Below are 21149 nucleotides of genomic sequence, written 5' to 3'. Positions count from 1 at the left end.
TTTTCCTCTGTTCATCCTATTTTTCATGTGTTTATGCTTAGAAAGTACATCCATGATGAGTCGCATATAATACATGCCGATACCATAGAATATAAAGAAGGCTTGATTTATAAAGAGGTGCCTATAGAAATTCTCGATAGGCAAATAAGAAACTTGAGAACAAAAGATATAGCATCGGTAAAAGTTTTGTGGAGTAATCAAGATTCAAAAGAAGCTACATGGGGGGTCGAGGAAGATATGGAGAAGAAATATCCATATTTATTTGACAAAAAAGTAATGTAAACCTAGGTTTGATTTGACACTTATATTTTATTTATTAAATACAAATTAGCATGTGTTTATGTCCTTGCTAGATTATACTTAGCTGTTGAAGTAATTTAGTTTTTGTCAGAGTATCTTTAGTTATTTAATAATTTAGTGTCATTCCAGCATATATTTAATTCATTAAAGTTATTTACTTGTTGTAGAAGTGTTGTGCTTTAGATTCTTGTTAGTTATTGTGGTACCTCCTTACCGGAGAGTGAGTAATTATTTTATGAGTTGTGTATGGTACCTAAGAATGACATGTTATGGTATATTTGGTTGTTTTTGGTGTAATTGTGGTATTTGTGACAGGGATATTTTTTTGGATAGTCCAACTTACAAGGGAAACTCTGCCGAAATTTTTAAAAAATTAGGGAGTTAGCCAAAATTTTGAGTCCCTTGGAAGAGTGAGTAGTGCTAAGAAAACATAAGCGGTTCAGGGACTTAAGGAATGATTGTTAGATTAAGAATGAGGACCTAGCAACATTCAAGGACGAATATTTGTAAGGAGGGAAGATTGTAACACTCCTCAAATTTATAAAAGTTTCGAGACACGCTAATTATAGAATTAAATTATTATTATTATTTTTCTTGCCTATAGTGGAAATATATATATATATATATACACACAGACACACTTAAATAATTGGATATACAATTAGGGAAATATTAATAATTTTAATATTGTTAATTATTAAAAGTAGGTATCATTTAATACTAGTTAAGTCAAAACCAAAAAAAAAACAAAAACAAAAGGGAAAAAGGACCTAAAGCCCATAAAATGGGCTGTTGGGAATCAAAGGCTTTAAGCCTTAGGAAAGTAACAAAACCATGGTTCTGTCATTCACGTAAAATAGGGTAGAAGGCAAAAGCGTGTTCTTTTCACTCACGAAACAGAGAGCCAGGCAACCGAAAAACTAGGGTTCTTTACAAATCACTAATTCTTGAACACAGGTATATCAAATTCCCTATTGTCAATTACCCTACAGTAGTAATAGATACGTATTGAATAGTTAATTCCCTCATTTCTCTGTATCAACAATACATTCCACGTTTAGGTGTGAAACTCTAAAATTAATTAAATTGCACGGGTTGTTGTAGAATCGATTGTTTGACTGGTGTCAATTAGATTGGGGCCTACGTAATGGCTCGAGAAGTTTTGAGCTGAGTTGATATAACCCTTTACTAAAGTGGTTTAACTCACAAAAACACGCATACAATGTGTTTGATGAATTGCATAAAAGAGTTATTATATACTTAATTGGAGTAGTAAGTACCTATTAGCTTATAATTATTTTCTATCTAATGGTTAGATGATTATTTTGATATATGTGCATAAATTTCAGATTTTTGTGTTATTCTTATATGCCATTTTCCTGTTGAAAATTCATAAAGGATCAAGAATCTTTATAAATACTTTTGAATGTTTATTTCATTCTTATGCCATGCCTTATATTTATGGATACTAGTATGAGTATGTATAAAAGATTTAGACTTGAAAAGTCACAAGAAGAAGTTTTAGAAAGAAAAGATGTTTGGGAGTATCCTTTATTCTGAGAAGGGGTCATCGTCTAGGACTAGCGAACCGAGGCGTTGACTTCTTGAAACTACTTATGCCAAAGTAGGGAGCACACGAGCCGAGAGTATCGTTGCCGAGAATTTACTTAGCCAGGCTAAGGTATGATACATAAGCGTTGAGAACCATGAAGCGAGTGGCACCTCATGGATTAGGCCTATCGATCAGGTTGGGATCGAACCCGTGCCGATCACACAGTGACTAAGACAGAAATAAGTCAGGATAGTTGGAACTCCTAAAGTATAAAATGAAGTATTTTTTTATAAGAAAGAAAAAGAAAATAATTTCTTTTAGAATATTCATAAACTGCTATTATGCAATTATATTAGAATTGTTCTTATAAGCTTTATGTTTTACATACATTTAGAATCTTTGCTCGGCATGTATATGTTATTAATGTTTCGTCCCTTATTTTCGTTGAGACTCACTGATTACAATGGATGGTACTGATATTCTCATTTAGGAACCTATGTTGGTCTGCGGTACAACGTATGAACCGGTTTTGCAGGCGAGCAGGCTACGTGTTAGGACTTCTTTCTCTTCCAGTGCTATTGGTGAGCTCCCCTTTTGTTCATGGAGTATTCCTTAGAGTCATTTTTATTTAGATATTTCTTTGTTTACTTTGAGAACTGGCCAGAAAATCTCATGTCCTGAGCAGTGCGTCAGTTAATCAGTAGAGGCTTAATAGACATAGTTAGTGGGTTAAGATTCAGATGTTTTTGATAATAACTTAGCAGTATTTTATTGCTTACTACGAATAATGTTTTGAAGTTGGCTTACTTTAGATATTTAAATTATTTAAAAATATTTAGTTATAGTAGTGCCTTTATGCATATAAAGTTTGAAGTTATAATAAATTTGATAAGCGCAAATGGTTCGCTCGGTCATGTATAGGGATTGGGTTCCGGTCCCGGCTTGTTCAGAAAATGGGTCGTGATACACTCGGTCATTGAAATACTGCTTCACGTTGGGGTTGTAAGGCAGAAGATCCATATCTATGAACTAGCACTCATGAATAAGTAACCTTAGAGGCCACCACTCTCGGAACTTGTGATATGCCAACTCACTAACAAACCTCCTTTGCCACACTTCCGGGTTTCTAGTTCTTTCCACACTCCCGGTTTGGGTCACACCCCCTCCCTGTTCATCCGGTACCCCGACATCTACATCCTGTCTAGGTGACGAAGGTGTAGGTGAGGTTGAAGCTGAACTATCACTGCTTTATACTGAGCCCTCAGATGACTCAAATGAAATATGAGCAAAAGCACGAGCAGTATGAGAGGCTGGAGGTGTGGGCTCATCACTCAATCTATGCCTCTCCCGGAAGTCAGATATATAAGCTGGCAAAGAATCAGACTTTGAGGCCTCTCGGGAGGGCAAGTACTCGCTTCCCTCAGAATAGGGAGCAGCTCTATCTATAGCTCTGATGTTTTTTCTGGTTTCCCCAATAGCTTTCTAAACCACTGGGGTCAATTTAATTTATCCTAGTCCCCTACCGTGGGAGGACTCTGCTCTACCCTTTTGTTTCTCACTACCGCATTGAGATTTAACCATTGTCTGCAAGTATAATCAGTTAATATTGTTAGTTGCAAGAAGAAGCAGTGAAGAAAATAGTTGAACAAGTTACAGTGCAATGAGAAAAATTTGCAGACCGTGGACCACGGAAAAAGGATTGCGGCCACGAAGGCTGCACTGCGGACCACGAAAAATGCATCATGGCCACGGAGGTGTGGGATTCATACGACCCACTCTCTAATTCAATGGCACCGCTGATTGAGAAAAAAGGACCGGGGTAGTAGTACCGCTGTCTGCGAAAAAACAACTGCAGCCCCTCAAATGTACCTCTCTGAACTTGATCATCGCGGACCGCGGAAAATCCATCGCGACCGCGGAGAGGTAGCGCTGTCAGCGGAAATTTCCACCACTAATATCGGTTAGCAGGACTTATAATCTCTGATAACACATACGACCGCGGACCACTGTAAATCGACCGCGACCGCAGTATCCAAATTAGGGCTCAGCAAAACCTAGGATTTTAGTTAATCATGCATTTAACAATCATTCTTCATTTTAAAACTCCACTAGGTAGTCATTAACCAATTCTAACTATTTTAAACCTAATCTAATTACCACTACATAACCCTACGTTAAAATTATAAATAAAAAGGAAGAAGAAGAAGAAGAAGAAGAAGAAGAAGAAGAAGAAGAAGAAAGAAGTAGCAATTAAAGAAAATAAGAACAAAATTAAAGACTAACGATTGATTGGAATTACTAGACGTGAAATGTGAGACAAATGAAGTTCAGTTCTTGTGTTTGTGCAAATTACGGCATGGATAAACAGTGTTTATATTGTTTGAGAGTAAAATGATCAAAAAGTGTAAAAGGCCTTAGGACCGCCTATTTATAGAAATTACCTAGGGGCCTACACTATTTTACCTACTGCGGCCGCAGTAAATCACCGCGGACCGCAGTTGTGAAGTTCATAAAGGTTGCGGTTTTGAGACCACTGCGAGCTGCAAAAATACTCTACGATAGCGGTAAGCCACCGCTGACCGCGAAAAATGCACTGCGGCAGCGGTTGAAACTTCATAGAACCCCCATTTTGTTTAGCCCCAAGTTATGGGTGTGTGAAGAATCTTTTCATGTTTCCTAGTTGTGAGTGAAATAAATTTCATGTTGCGGTATGAGTTTATACTTAGGAAGATTCAGTGACTATGTAATATTTATGACGATGGAAGGTATACAGAAATATTAGTTTGAGGCAAAGTAGGTGGGTTATCTCCTGTAGAATGTTCTGAAGTTGTGTGATCCTTATGTTGTATGTTAGAAGATCTCATTTACAGTGAAATATATGTGTTGAAATTTAAATTTGGGTCGCTTAAGAGAGTGGGTTTAATTGTTATGAGATTGAATGTGAGATTTGCAGAAGATTTAAAGTATTAGATGGTCTATGTTTCACAAGTTTATGAAGGATTGAGTTTAGTCTCACTATGGTATTATGGCAGTAATAGAGTATATGCGTTATGAGTTATTATGTGAGTTTTGATCTATGGCTTCAAGCCAAGTGGGGGAGTTTGCTATCAATTAGTTGTTTGCACGATTATGTGCTATGTTGGTTCCAGTTTGAGGCGTACGGGTGAATCCGTTATGGATTATGAAGATTGAGACCGAGGATGGCTAGAGTAAAGGAAATTTTTTACAAAGGTGATATTATGCTTCATAGGTGTAAGAGAATCACGGAATGTCTTGAGTGGTTATTGGTAAAGGATGTGCGGTGCATAGAGTAGGAAGTTGCTTGGTCGTAGGTGAGGTTACATTCTGCGGTGTCAGAGTGCTAATGAGTTGCAGGTTGTTCGGTTCATTTGATCAGGCTAATTGCAGTTTGAGTAGAGTAGATGACTCTAGAGAATGGTTCTAATGTGTTCAAGATTTTTACATGTAATAATTGGAGATCTCCATGTTGTACTTTTGGCTAGAAACTGAGGTTTGCAATTAGAGGGTGTCAAGACTTGTGGTATTTCGATATCAATTAGGGAATTCTATATGCATCAACATCAGGAAGGTTAAGGTAACAAATTTAGATTCGTAGGAAGGCTCTTCAGAGTAGAGTATTTCGAATGTGGTGCTTTTGGGGATATTTAAGAGAGTATTCAGCGGGTTAGGAGCCTTAGACGGTATGGTTTTATGCTTAGGTATCGTGTGGTGAGTCTGGGTTGAGGAATGGTGGTATTATAGCAAGAAGAAGTATCAAGTTGAAGGTAAATTAGAAGAACTTGGATAGATGGGATAGCTTGGTGGTAGGTCAGATCGATATGGTAAGGATATGATTAGTTCTTTGGGTTCTTACGAGGTAATGAGTTTCTACAGGTGTTTCGCGGCAATGCTCTTGGGTTTTAGTGGCCTGCGTAGTTTTGTTGAGTTATAAGGATTCAGTCCTGACAAATTTGGTTTTGTGCAAAGGGGAGTCAGAGAATTTTTGATGATTTCTACCGCAGTTTGGAGGTGTATATTTTCTACTGGCATGAAAAGCATGGGGTGTCTAGTGATTGTCTTCCAGATGGGCTCAATGGAAAGTTCTTGGTTGGTTGAGTACATAGTTGCTTGTGGATCGGAAGGGATATGAAGTTCTCATGTTATCATATGATGGTATAGTATATGCGGTATGTTGTGGAGGATTGAGATTTGTGTGTGTAAGGTTACAGTTCAGTTCTGAAAGGAAGGTCATACAATTCTTAGGCAGCTCAGGTAGTTTCAGACGATTAAGGAAATGGTATTACTAATTGGTGTGACTTGACGGGGGTATACATTTCAAAACAAGGAAATGCGATTGAGATTGATGATAATTCATTAGAATTGCGACACTCTCTTGTTGGATCGATTGCTGATGTTCGAGTTTGCTTGGTGGTACAAAAGAATTTTAGGAGTACCTCTCATGGATGTTTGGGTATTAGAGGTGTGTTGCATATTCGGGTGGAGTTGGGATCAGATATGGTAATCCGTGTGCTATATGGATTTGAAGACGAGGAGTTCTCATAGATAGGTTAGATCGTGGTTGTGAACCGCATTTATCGATCTTGTGTGGTGACTATTGGGAGATTTGGAAACCCAAGTGGATCCTTGTTGCTTGGTATGTTAGGTTTTGGATGTGATATTGGGTATAGACTGGTTGTCTCCGGGTCGTGTTATTCTGGACTATCGCACTAAGGCGACGATGTTGGCCATGCCGGGAATGCCACAGATTGAGTGGCGAGGTTCGACAGATTATGTTATTAGTAGTGCGGTTTTATATTTCGAAGACCCAACGGATTGCTGGGAAGGATTGTCTTTCTTATTTGGGCTTTCATGATGGATGTCAGTGCAGAGGCTCCTACCATTGATTCAGTTCCGGTGGTGAGGGACTTTTCGGTTGTGTTTCTTGTGGCCGGGCATGTCGCCGGGCAAGGTTGTTGATTTTGGTATTGGTTTGATGTCGGGCATCATAGTAAATGGCACCGACGGCTTTAAAGGAGTTGAAGGGAAATCTTCAGGAACTCCTTGATAAGGGTTCATTGGTAGACCTATATGGATGTATGTTCCGCATCGAATCGGCTTTGTCGACTTCGAGTTGCCATTGGTGAGGGATGTGTCGATTCAATTATTATTGAGCTATTAGTGTTATGAGGTTATCTATAAGTTACTTTTCTGTGTTGCGAGACGTTATGATTTGCTGGTTATAGGCACATGCGGTGCGATTCCATTGGGGTTTCATAGTGGAAGTCGAGCGGGAAGAGTACTGGGTATTGCTCGGCAGGTGGCGTATCGGTTGTGTCCCTTCAGGTATGTGTAATGCTACGTCAATTGCTTCGCAGTGGTTATGATGATTGCTTTGGATTCTGACATCATATTGCGCATGATTGTCGATTGTGATCATAGTGACTTGGGATGTTTCATGTGGACCAGTGTTTGGATGAGGTCACGCATTAGAGCGAAGCTATATGGAGGTATGATCATGCAGGTTTGATTCGTGTGTTCTATTTCTATGATGTGTGACAGGTTCTCAGTATTGTGTATGGTTGTATTGGTGAGCTTGCGGCACAACTCCTTCATTTGAGTCATTTTCATGATTTGAGTATGTTCGGATTGTTGCTTATGGGTGCGCGGGTTGCACAAGTTGTGGCTTTAGTCTATATTGATGTGTCATGTCACCAGAGTAGTTTTTTTGGATTCGATGAGGTAGTTGGGATATTTAGTGAATACAAACATATTCGATTTAATCCTGTTGGAAGGATAATATCGAGGTTCGGCTCAGAAATTTGCTATGGGCTTCGCCAAAGGAGAAATGGCTTCATGAATGGTTAATCTGAGAAATGGTTATGGCTTACTGCATGTTTCATTTATCATTGGCAGCATATGAAAGTGTTGGAATGAAACTTCAGTTGATAAGAGGTTTTCAATCGGTATTCGGTTGTTGTGTGCAGCTGCTGTGATTAGAAGTTACCACTACAAGTGTTTGAGTTATGTGGTATATCATGTAATTGCACCTGAGGTTGTAGGTATGGGTTATTACAACTTGTTCGGGCTTATTCAGAGTATAGAAGTGAGATCTTGATCTTGTGGATGATTTCAGAAGTGGAAATACGATTCTAAGCTTCATGGGCTAGGTTGGACTGTGAAATTTCAGTTACATTGTATTATCGGACCTATATGAGATAGGGTGACTTGGTATCACCCCCGAGTATGTTCATGGTAAGGTTATTCAACAATTGGTTGGCTTTTGGAACAACTTTGGGCACGTTCGAGGACGAACGTATGTTTAAGTGGGGGGGGGGGGAGTAACGACCCGACCAGTCATTTTGAGTTTTTCCTCTTCACTCGCCAGTTCTCGGGCATGACTAGCCCCGTGTGATGTATTATGACATATTTAAATCGTCGGTTTTGGTTTTCAGGGTAATTAGAGTCAATTTGGAAGAACAATTCTCAGTTTGAAGCTTGAAATTTGAAAGGTTTGACCAAGGTTTGACTTGTTAGTATGTGATCTCAGATCAGAATGTTTATTATTTGGTTATCTCTGTTAGGTGATTTGGGACTTAGGAGCGTGATCGGATTGTGTTTTGGAGGTTCGCAGAAGGTTTAGGCTTGAATTGGCGAAATCGATATTTTGGCATTTTCCGGTTGATAGGCGAGATTTTGATATAAGGGTCAGAATGGAATTCCAAAAGTTGTAGTAGTTCTGTTGTGTCATTTGGGACGTGTGTGAAAAATTTCAGGTCATTCGGATATGGTTTGTTTGGGTTTTTGACCAAAAGCGTAATTTAGAAGATTTTGGAATTCTTAGGCTTGAATCCGATGCGAATTTCGTGTTTCGATGTTGTTTTGAGCATTCTGAAGGTTGGAACAAGTTTAAGTGATGTTATGAGATATGTTGGTATGTTTCGTTGAGGTCCCAGGGGTCTCGGATGAGTTTTGGGTGGTCAATCGGACCATTTCATGTGGTTGTGAATTGCAGAAAAACTATTGAGTGTTGCAGAGGAATTTCACCTTCGCGTTCGAGAGTAGGTCCTCGCGTTCGCGAAGGGTTAGTTGAGGAGGCAGATGATTTAGCCTTTGCATTCACGAGGAAGGCTCCTCATTCACGAAGGGCTGAGGTCTTGTGCATCGCGTTCGCGAGGTTTATGCCGGGTTCGCATAGAAGTAAGGTGAGCAACTGGGTCCAGGGTGGTTGTTCTTCGTGTTCGCGGATGTACTGTCGTGTTCACGGTGTGTTAGAAATTTAAGCTTTCACGTTCGCGTAGTGATAGTTGCGATCACGATGAAGGAAGAATTGGTCAACTTGATTTTGTGCTTTGCGAACGCGAGGCTTTGACTGCATTCGCGAAGAAGGTTTTTGATGCCTGGGTAGAATGTTTAAATAGCCATTGTCCGCGATTTTGGGGCTAACTTTTACCATTTTTGGGCAATTCTGGAGCTTTTTAAGAGGATTTGAAGAGGGATTTAAGAGATAACACCTGGAGGTAAGATCTTTGAACTCAATACTCAATCCTATGTTGGTTCTTACTTGTTTAATCATGAAATATGTGAAAATTAAAGCCTAAAATTGGAGAATTAGGGCTTGAATTTGGAGAGTGTAAATTTTAAATTTGAGGGGGCAATTGAGGTCCGATTTTGATGTTCTTTATATGTATAGACTCGTGAGAAGATGAGGATTCTATTAATGTGACTTTTATCGGATTCTGAGATGTGGGCCGGGGGACCGAGTTTGAGCAATTTCGGAATTTTTGATGTAAAACGGATATTTTTGAGTGGGCTTTGTTCCCTTAGCATATTTTAATGGTCATGTACTGACTTTTGTTAGATTTGGAGCATCTGGAGGTCGATTCAAGAGGGAAAAGGCATCGCGGCTAGAGTTTGGACCGGATCGAGGTGAGTAATGATTGTAAATGTTGTCCTGAGGGTATAAAATCCCGGATTGCACATCGTTGTGCCATATTGAGGTGACACACACGCTAGATGACGAGCATGCGGTCATGCACTATTGGGGATTGTGACTTAGTCCATCCCGAATGATTGTTTTATCGCACGTTTAATGGAAAACTGTTTTCTATCATCTTGTTTTGGGCGGAATGCCATATTTGGGCCTAGTGCCAACTATTTGGACCTTTATGGGATTTTTAGTGATATTTACTCACTGTTTTGACTTTAAACTTGTACTCAGTCATGCTATATTCTACTGTTTTCATAACTCAGCCATGTTTACTCTGTTTTAATATATTAAATGATATTTCAAATAATATTTTGGGTTGAGCATCATGTTTTATTATTTCCCGAGTGGCTTATGATATTTTGACTAAGTAAGGCCGAGGGCCTGTGTTGTGAGGATACTTTTGGGTTGAGTTGCACGCCGCAACAGTGATACATTGATTATGATTATGATGTCGAAGGTTTGAGAATTATACGCCACGAGGTGGCTTATTGATATGAGGTCGAGAGCCTAGTAATGATGCCACGAGATGGCTTGATATTGCGCTTGGGCCGTAAGAGGCCCCTCTAGGAGTCTGCAGACCCCCAGTGAGCGCGGGTACCCATTGTGATGTGAGATATAGCCCGAGGGGCTGGTGTTGTTCCATGTTGTTGCCCGAGGGGCAGTTTCTGTTGGTATTTATGCCCGAGGGATGGATTTTCTGTGCTTATCTGTTCTAGCTGCTTTTCATTTACTTGTTTAACTGTGAAAAGGTATTTTACAGAAGTTTAAACTGAGCTAAGACGTTTTAAGAGATTTCACAGCTTCATTGCTTTCTTACTAGTTTTATACTGCTTTTATACAACATGTTGATGTGTTTTAAGTAATTTCTTACCGCTCAGTCTTCATTTATGATTTCTGCACCCGGTAGCGGGTATTGGTTGTCAGAGACAGAGTTATTGGAGTTTAGCAAGGTAGCTGTCCGACGTCCTCAGCACCGCTTTTCTCCCTCTTGATGTCATTAGACTGTATTTAGTACATTTTCAGAATTCCCGTTGTATTTTAGACCTTAGTAGATGCTCGTGACTTGGGACACCCCAATGTCGGGTTGTATCTATTTCTGCATTGTTCTTTTAAACTTTCACTATGTAATATCTTCTTAATTAAAAATGCTTAAATTGACTTATTAAAATTGTTGAAATGCATTTGGGGATTGTCTCGGCTGGCCTTGTCTGCACGAGAGGCGCCATCACAATAGGGTCTGATTTGGGGTCATGATATTTTAGCACCTCTGACCGCGATCAAATTCTGTCTCCACGATAAGGTCATCGCGACCGCGAAAAATGGAGCGCGGCAACGGTCCAAACTTCAGAGAGTGTCAAATTTCTCCAGCTTAGTGTTTCACTGCATCAAACATCCCTAAACACATCTCACAACCAGGTAGTCCAATAACAAATCCTATACTAAGAAGAAAATAATAAAAAGAAAGAAGAAAAACACATGGGTTGCCTCCCAAGAAGCGCCTGATTTAACGTCGCGACACGACGAAGGTTACCATCAATCACTTGAGATGGATCATTGCCACCATGTGGCTGTCATAAAACTTGCCAAGATAGTGGTTGACTTTGTACCCACTAACTCTGAAGATCTCACCATTTGTGTTTTTCAAATCAAGAGCACCAAACGGAGTCACAAGCACCACCTCAAAAGCTCCACTCCATTTTGACTTAAGCATTCCTGGAAACAGTCGTAACGGGATTTGAACAAGAGAACCAAATCACCCATTTTGAACTCCTTGACACGAGCATACTAGTCATGTAAGTACTTCATCTTGTCCTTATACAAGGACACACTGGAGTAGGCATGAAACATGAACTCATCAAGCTCATTAAGCTGCTCCACCCGAAGATTTACTGCCACATCCCATTCATGATTTAACTTCCTCAAAGCCCACATGACCTTGTGCTCTAACTCAACTAGTAGATGGCAAGCTTTCCCAAATACCAACCGGTACAGAGACATAACAATCAAAGTTTTGTAAGCAGTCCTGTAAGCCTACAAAACATCATCTAATTTCTTGACCAATCGGTCCTATTTGCATTGACCGTCTTTGACAATATGCTCTTGATCTCCCTGTTGGAGACCTCAACTTGCCCACTAGCTTGAGGATGGTAAGGGGTAGAAACCTTGTGATTGACACCATAATTTGCAAGCAATGTGTCAAATGCCTTATTGTAGAAATAAGACCCACCATCACTAATGATTGCTCTATGAGTGCCAAATCGAGTAAAGATACTCTTCTTGAGAAAAGCCACAACACTCTGGGCCTCATTGTTGGGGTAAAGCCACGGCCTCAACCCACTTTGAAACATAATCAACTGAAACAAGAATGTACGTGTTGCCATATGAAATCACGAAAGGTCCCATGAAATCAGTGCCCCACATATCAAATATATCAACTTCCAGAACAGTGGTGAGAGGCATCTCATCCTTCTTTGAAATTCCATATGCTCTTTGGCATTCATCACATCTCTTCACAAGCTCACCCATATCCTTGTACAATGTAGGCCACTAAAAACCACAACTAAGCACCTTTGAAGCTTTCCTTGCCCCACCATGATGACCACCGTAGGGAGAGGAATGACAAGCATCCAGAATACTTATTTGCTCCTCTTCCGGAACACATCTCCGGATCACACCATCATTACAGATTTTGAACAAGTAGGGCTCATCCCAGTAGTAGTCAAGTTATCCCGTTTAAGCTTCTTCCTTTGATTAGAAGAGAGCTCATACGGAATAATACCGGTCACAAGAAAGTTGGCCACATCCGCAAACCAAGGCATGTTATTCACCGATATAGAGAGGAGTTGCTCATCAGGGAATGAATCATTAATTTCGAGGCCATCACAAGGCCTCCCCCCCTCCTCCAAGCAGGACAAGTGGTCCGCCACTTGGTTTTCACTCCCCTTCCGATCCACAATCTCGATATCAACTCTTGAAGCAATAAAGCCCGTCTCATAAACCGAGCTTTAGAATCCTTCTTTGTCATTAAGTAGCGGAGTGTTGCATAGTCAGTATGAACTATCACCTTGGCATCCATGAGATAAGGCCTAAACTTCTCCTTTGCGAACACAATTGCTAATAACTCTTTTTCCGTCACCGTGTAATTCACTTTAGCATCATTCATTATTTTGCTTGCATAATGCACCGGGTGAAACATCTTATTCACTCTTTGACCCAAAACTGCTCCTACCGCAACATCACTTGTACCACACATGAGCTCAAACGGTAAGCTCCAATTGGGTACGGTAATATTGGGAGTGGTTGTCAATTTGTACTTGAGGAGTTCAAAAGCTTTCATACATTCCCCATTAAACACGAACTTGGCATCCTTTTCCAATAACTTGCACAAAGGATTCACTACCTTAGAAAAGTCTTTCATGAATCTTGGATAAAACCCTACATGCCCAAGAAAACTCCTCACCCCCTTGACTGAAGTAGGAGGAGGAAGCTTTGAGATTACTTCAATTTTAGCCTTGTCCACCTCTATACCGTGTTTTGAGATCTTATGGCCGAGGACAATTCCCTCCTCGACCATAAAGTGGCATTTTTCCCAGTTAAGCACAAGATTGGTCTCTTCACACCGGGCCAACACCTTGTCAAGATTCTTCAAACATTCATCAAACGAGTCACCCACAACACTGAAGTCGTCCATGAACACCTTCAAAATGTCCTCTACCATGTCGGTAAATATGGCCATCATACTCCACTGGAATGTAGCCGGTGCATTACACAAACCAAATGGCATCCTAAAAAGGTAAAGGTGCCATACAGACACATGAAGGTAGTTTTTTCCTAATCTTTCGAAGCAATCAATATCTTGTTGTAATCGTAGTACCCATCCAAAAAATAGTAGAAGGCACGCGCAGCAAGTCTAATCTAGTCAAGAAAGGGTAGTGGAAAATGATCCTAGCGGGTCAGTTTATTCAGCTTGCGGTAGTCCATGCACACCCTCCATCCGATGACAGTCCTGGAGGGAATCAAGTCATTTTGCGCATTGTTAACAACAGTTATACCACCCTATGTTTACCATAAAAATGGTAACAACAATTAAATTTGTAAATGGGATTCTAATAATACGTAATCTATTCTTGAGCTAGTTGTTAAAGCAGTTTATGCTAAGAATTTTAAGTTTAATGATGGAGCTTGAGTTAAAAAAAGGTAGTAACCAAACCGAAGGGGGCTGTTGCCTTGGTGCATAGATGGTCGATGGGACCTCGGGTTCGGCCTTAGTATCGATCTCGAACTATCGGGGGCAGTCGGGAATGGTATAACAGGAAGGGATATGATCGAGCAAGGATCTATGTTACCAATATTGAGCAAAGTAGTGAAGAACAAATAAGAGAATGATAAATGCTAAAGCGGCCTCGGGCCAATGAGAGCGAACAACTTAGAAGAAAAGAGAGACAGAGATATTATTGCACTTGTGGACAGTATGGAGCAACATCCACCCTTTACAAGGTAGGGCGAGTCCCCTTTATATAGGAGGGGAGACTCGGCTACAAGCAAGTGGAGAATAATTACAAAGTATGGCGATGGGATGGCTTGACGTTTTAAATGCCTAAGTTTCGCCTTGTATATATATATATATATATGTATGTGTGTGTGTGTGTTTGTTCTTATTTGTGTATGTATAGGTTTTAAGAGTTGAGTAATGGTTTGATAAATGGGGTAGGGATTGGGCTAGTGTAATTTAATTAAAATTTTGCCAAAATTGGCCCAAAATTTGAGCCCAAAGAGCCCAAATCCGGTCCAAAAGGTGGCTTCCAAGAAGAGCTTAAAACGACGTAGTTTTTTCTTAAAACTACGTCGTTTTGGTTAAGTGACAAGATTCAATCTCATCCACCCATCTTGATTTAATCCAACAGTCCTAGTTTGATCTTCATCCTAGGTATTTAAAGCCTAAAATCTCCAAAAATTTGCCCCATTTCCCCCTTATTTCCTTCTCTTCTTTCCGTCTCATCACTCCCTCTTCTCTTTCCCCCCAAACTGCCGCCGCCGCCCCATCGCCGCCGTCGAAAATTGCCCACCGGCGGCAGACGACCTCCAATCCGCCCCAAAATTTCACCACTTCTTCCGCTCAACCTCCTCTCCATGAATCCGAACCCCAAAATCCCATAACCTTTCTCAATCTCCATAGATCTAAGCTTAAATGACACCTTAGCCGCCGCCCACCACCTACAAACTCCGAAAATTTTACACCACCGGACTCGTCTTCTCCCCCTCTTTCCATATCTCCAACTCAAAATCCGAAAAACCCAACCACTGCCGGCAACCGCCCCCACTGCCACCCGTCCGCCGCCTCTCTGCCACCACTTCCTCTCGCTTCTTTTCTCAAATCGGCCTCGAGCAAGGTTGTATCATTGATATCGTTGAAACCGGACTCGGATTCGTCGATTTTTGATTTAAAGAATATCAACAATAGAAGCTTGCTCGAAGTCGTACCACTGCCTATCGTCATTTCCGGGATGCTCGAGTATGTGGTAAAATCCTAATCCTCTGCCCCGTTATTAATTTTATGATTTTTTGGTTTTTTGGTTAGAGTTAGTTTCTGTCTTGTTTCTTCATTTAATCCATTTTTGATTATGTTTGTCTAGTTGGTTTTATAAAATCGCTCCAGCGATAGCGTGCGTTCCGTTTGGCTTTAATAGTTACTTTTTGTTTGCTTACGATTGGTTCATAATACATGTGTTGAAGTTTAATTACATGTTTTAATAATTGCTTTAATTTGAAACAGCAGGGTGATGTTATTAAAATCTGAAGTTTATGTTATTTTATCACAAAATAGGGTGCTAGTAGCCTACTTTTACTAGTTAGAGTGGCTGAAATGACATTTTTTCTCCTTGTTTCTGACATAGTAGATTTCCTTTGACCTTTGGACAGATTTTGAACAGTGTTTAGCACACAATATCAATTTTTGTCGGACAGACTTTTGGTGAACCAAAATCTGTCCAAATTTGCCTATTTGGCTGCCCTTTCCTCACTTTAGAGGGAACTCCATCACACTTCCATAGAGCTTTTAGAATTACTTTGAACACACAAAAATATTAAAAAATTTCAGCAGTTGAACACATCAAAAGTAAGGTGAAATGGTGAGCTTTGGGAGTGAATCTTAGAGTGCAAACTTTTAGAAAAGTATAAGTCCTCTTTAGAGGTCGTTTCTGGGGTTTTCTCTATGTTTTCGGGCTGTTTTAACACAGATTTGCTGTTGGTTCTCTGGTGTTTTGCTGCTATTTTTATGATGCTTTAGTTGTAGAACTACTGTTTATTCTTTTGCTATCTAGGTAATCCTTTAAGACTTGTAATGTATATATTTTCAGCAATGGGAACAACTTGAACATGGTGCACCATTTAAATGTGTTTGATGTGATGAATAATTCGACAACAAAAGATCTTTGTATGTTATTGTTATGTATCAAGCATGTGATAATGTGAATATAGTCCTTCATAATACTTGAATATTGAGTTGTAAGTTTTTGGAATGTGATATGTAAGTCGTTTATGGATTTTTAAGCATGTTTTCAAGCTATTGTATCCGAGTAACAATGCTAAGTATGCCATGAATGAGTTTAGGTGTATAACACATAGCATGAGTTCATTTTAGTTGCTGAAATGTCACTGCCAGTATATGCTTCTAGGAATGCTGTGATAATATCTTTGTGAATCTGGTCATTTTGCCAGATTTTCAAAAGTGGCTATTTGTAAAGTGGGCGTTTATACAATTGTGACTATGTAGTTAATGGTCATGAACGCAAACTAAGTAAAGAGCTAAGATTGTATCAACTTTGGGCCTTATTGAATCAAAAATAAAAGTTGGCCCATTTACCTTTAAACAACAAAATTACCCATTTTCTTCTATATAGCATTGTGCCAATTGAAATTCATTTCTTGGCCCATTTTAATAATAAATTCCAGCAGCCCAAAAGCTCTATACAAGCTGCCACCCCCCCCCCCTTTTTTTTTTCTTTTAACAAGAAGTTGGCTCATTTCTTTTAAAATAGATAAAGTTGGTCCAACATTTATTTGCATAATTTTTCTCAACTATAAAGCTCGAAAATAATAATAATATCAGATTTTTCTACTATCTTAATGAACTCATTTCCTTTTAATTAATTTAAACGCTAGGCAAATAGTAGGTGCGCTTTAACTTCATGGACTCACTTGTGTAGCGTGACGCTTAAATTTTAATAAGTTAATTCATCAATTTCATGTCATATTCAATAGTTTTAATTAATTTATAAATCTTTGGTCATAATCACAGATTCGCTTGCGTAGCGTGGTAGTGACATTTAATAAATTTTCCGAAAAAAGAGGGTTAATGTTTCCTCCAAGCACAAGTGTAGGAATTTGTTTTTTCAAAAGTAAATAACGTGCTAACAATCGTCTTTCATGACTGCGGATTCGCTTGCGTAGCGCCGTTATGACTAAATAATAAATTTTGTCGATCATGCATTCACTTGCATAGTATGGTTATGACATCTTATTATTCAAAAATATTCTTTAATTTTTTTAATAATCAAAAGATAAAAGAGGATAGGTAAAACATGAAAATAATATAAATCACAGTTTGTCCAAAATTAATTCCAGCCAAGTTTAAGTCAATAAAGAGACCGTGCTAGAACCACGGGACTCAGGGAATGCCTTATACCTTCTCCCCGGTCAACAGAATTCCTTAGTACAACTTTATTTTCGCGGACCGATAAAAATAGAGTCAAACATTCCTTTGACTAGGGATTCAAATAAATGGTGACTTGGAACACCGAAAAAATCAATTCCAAGTGGCGACTCTGAACGATAAAATAATCCCTATTCAAATTTTGTCACTTTAATTGGAAAAGCTCTTTAACCCATACACATATTATTATTATTATTATTATTATTATTATTATTATTATTTGGAGGGGTAGAAAAGGGGGTGTGACAACTCTGGCAACTCTACTAGGGACTAACCAGAATTCGAGCTTGTACATGTTGACTTTTATTTGGCTTTATTAATTTTTTATATATTGTGATTTATTTGTGCCTAATGTGCTACCTGTTCGCTTTTTACTGCCTCGATATTGTTGAACTGTACATAAAAACTATCTTCTCACACACCCCTCTAAGTCTTCTTGAAATTAAAAATTGGGCATTTGCTTGACATAGCCCGCCCTCTTTGAGATAGCCGAGGTGCTTGTCACCCGGTGAAAGATTTTAGTCACACATGTTTTAGGCGGGGAGCACCACCAGTTAAGCTGGAAAGCAATGCTACCGGTACACTAACCCTCTTCGGCTCGAGTAGTCCACTAGAGTAAGCTAGTCTAGATACCTTCTCCACCAGGATTTAAACCTAGAAGAACAAACCTCATGCCAGATGTCCCTAGTAAGTTCGTTTTATGTGCATCACGTGCAATTTGACTTGGCGAAACTCGACACAGGGGCCGGGTCCGTATAAGACATGTATCCTCTTTGAGACCATCATGTTCACTTATGTGCTACTTGATACATCATTTGGAAGGCTTACTTGCATTGTTGACCGATTTTAAAAATTAGCGTAATTATAAAAGAGAGAGAGAAAAAAGGGAGTCATTCTTTTAGTTTAGCGCAAATAAACCCTTTTAAAAGAAATATTTTGTAGTAGTCTAGTGTGAGGTGTAAGGATTATTTTTCATAAAAATCAAAAGGGAAAAGTACCCAGTTTCACCGAACTACGCGAGTCTGATTCTCACTAGATGTGAGATACGTAGGAAAACCTCATCGGTTCCGACCCCAATTTTAAAAAAATCCAAAAATATTTTCCCCTAGTTCCTTCTTTAGAAATCATTCCTTAAAAAATTCATAAAAAAAAAAGAAGTTTTTAAACTCAAAAAAAAGCTTTCTTCTTTCTGAAGTCTTTCATTTGGAAAATAAAATAAAATAAAAAATAAAAATCCAAAATACGGGTTTCCTTTTTTTTGAAGTATTTTTCTCAAAAAATTCAAAAAAAATGAATTGAAAAAAAAATCTTTTCCTTGTTTAAAAGTCTCTTTTTCAAAAAAAAAAAAATTTGAAAATTGAATTCCAAAAATATTTTGGTTTTATTTAGAAGTGCTTTTGTGAATAAATAAAAAACTCAGAAATTAAAAAAATATTTTTCTTAAAAGGTCCCTCTTTCGAAAATTAAGAAACAACATCTAAAATGCAAAAATATTTTCTTTCTTTTTTAGGAAAAGAGAAAACAAATAAAAATTCAAATAAAAATATTTTCTTTTTACTTTTAAAATTCTCAAAGTTCAAATCAAAAACAAATGAATTTTTTTAGAAGTCTTTCTTTCAAAAATAAAAATAAAAAAAAACTCAAAAAAAAAATTTCCTTCTTCTTTTAAAGCATTTCTTTCAAAAAATTCCAACCAAAACAAAAGACTTAGCGTATTTACTCTATTCTCGATCTTCCCGAACTACGCAACATCTGATTCATGCGGGGTCATGATACGTAGATAATCCCCATCAGATTCGATCATAACCATAGAATTAATTGAGTGAAGAATAAACTGAAAAAAAAAAGAAAGAAAAATTGAGTGAAAAAAAGAAAAAAAAAAGAGAGAACTACAAGAAATAAAAGGGTGACAAACAAAAGAGAAAAAGAGAGTGCCAAAAATAAAAGAGCGGCAAAAACGAGATGAAAAAAAATGAAAAAAAAATCAAGAGTGATTAAAGAGAGGCCGAAATGAAGAAAAGAGGTACAGAGTGAAAAGGGATAGTTAAGGCCGGGATGAAACATGCAACCGTTCAAACACATGGTAGAAACATTTAACTGTTTAGGTGCATTGCATCCAAACGTGCGATTTTCTATCGGTAAAGGGTCTCAAAACTAATAAGGTTTTCAATGTGCAAACTAGCCAAGTTTTGTTGGTTGGTTTTGTTGGTAGTCTAGTCTCTCCTCCGTCATAAGATCCAAATACACAGATGGCCTCCGCAAGCAATATACCAATCATCAGTTTTGAGGATAGCCCGACATCGGCTATTCTGCAGCTAGAATCAGCAGTTGCTGAAAAGAATAAGATGCTGCGTCTCTGCATATTGGAAATGTGGGACGCCTGGTCTAATGGTAGGGAACCGCCAAGTGCAATCCCTGGGTTTCCTGAGTTGATCCCCAGGTCAGTTGAGGTTACCAACTCTCCTATGCCCAACCCGCTCATCCCATGCGGGTACCCTCCAATGCCCTCCAATGATCCCGACATGCCTTCTGTGGTTCGGCCCCAAACACCGACTTCAAGGGCACCGCCTCCAATGTTCATCTTTTAGGGTCCACAGCTTCAACCAGAAATGACGTATGTGACCCCGTACTCTTTCACTCAACCTCCGCAATATGATCTCTCAGTAGAGCAAGAAAAGGTTGTTAAAAATCTCGAGCAAGAGGAAATTGCTTGAAATATGAAGAGCCTGGAACAAAGCCTGAAAAACATACAAGGTTTGAGTGGCCAAAAGTGTGTCTCATACTCTGACCTCTATATATTTCCACATGTCCACTTGCCAACTGGCTTTAAGATGCCAAAATTTGAGAAGTACAACGGGCACGGAGACCCAGCCGCTCATCTGAAGCGATACTGTAACCAATTGAAGGGTGCCGGTGGAAAAGAGGAGCTGCTAATGGCCTATTTTGGGGAAAGCCTCACCGGAATTGCTGCTGAGTGGTATACGGATCACGAAATTACTCATTGGCATGTGTGGGACGATATGGCTCGAGATTTTGTCCGCCAGTTCCAGTATAATGTGGACACCACTACCGACAGAAACACTTTTTCCAATTTGAAAAAGGAAAACCGTGGAAAGCTTCAACGAGGATGCTGTCAAATGGCATGAGCAAGTTGCGAGGGTAAAGCCTCCAATGGACGAAGTTGAAATGGTCACGGTCTTTCAACAGGACCAAGAGACTAACTACTTCCAGAACATGATGTCTGATGTGGGTAAGCCGTTCGTTGAGGCTATCAAAATTGGGGAAATGGTTGAAAACGGTCTAAAAATGGGCCGAATATTGAGTCATGCTGCTTTTAAAGCCATATCACTAGATGTTCAAAATGGTTTAGAGGATCTGATAAATGGAAATGGGGTTGAGGAGGGAACCATGATGGTTTCAAGCTCGAGGGGGTCCCGTAGGTCATTCAGACAGTCATATATGCCTCCTATGGTCCCACCACACTATTATCCCCTTCAAGATGGTGCTTATGTCGTGGCACTGCCTCCCTATGCAGCGATGAGCGTGCAATGTTACGCACAACCACAACACTATACACAAAACCGAGCTCCACCTCCCAG

Source organism: Nicotiana sylvestris, chromosome 1 (genome assembly GCF_000393655.2).
Source record: "Nicotiana sylvestris chromosome 1, ASM39365v2, whole genome shotgun sequence".
Classification (NCBI taxonomy): domain Eukaryota; kingdom Viridiplantae; phylum Streptophyta; class Magnoliopsida; order Solanales; family Solanaceae; genus Nicotiana; species Nicotiana sylvestris.
Note: the sequence above shows the minus strand (reverse complement) of the source record.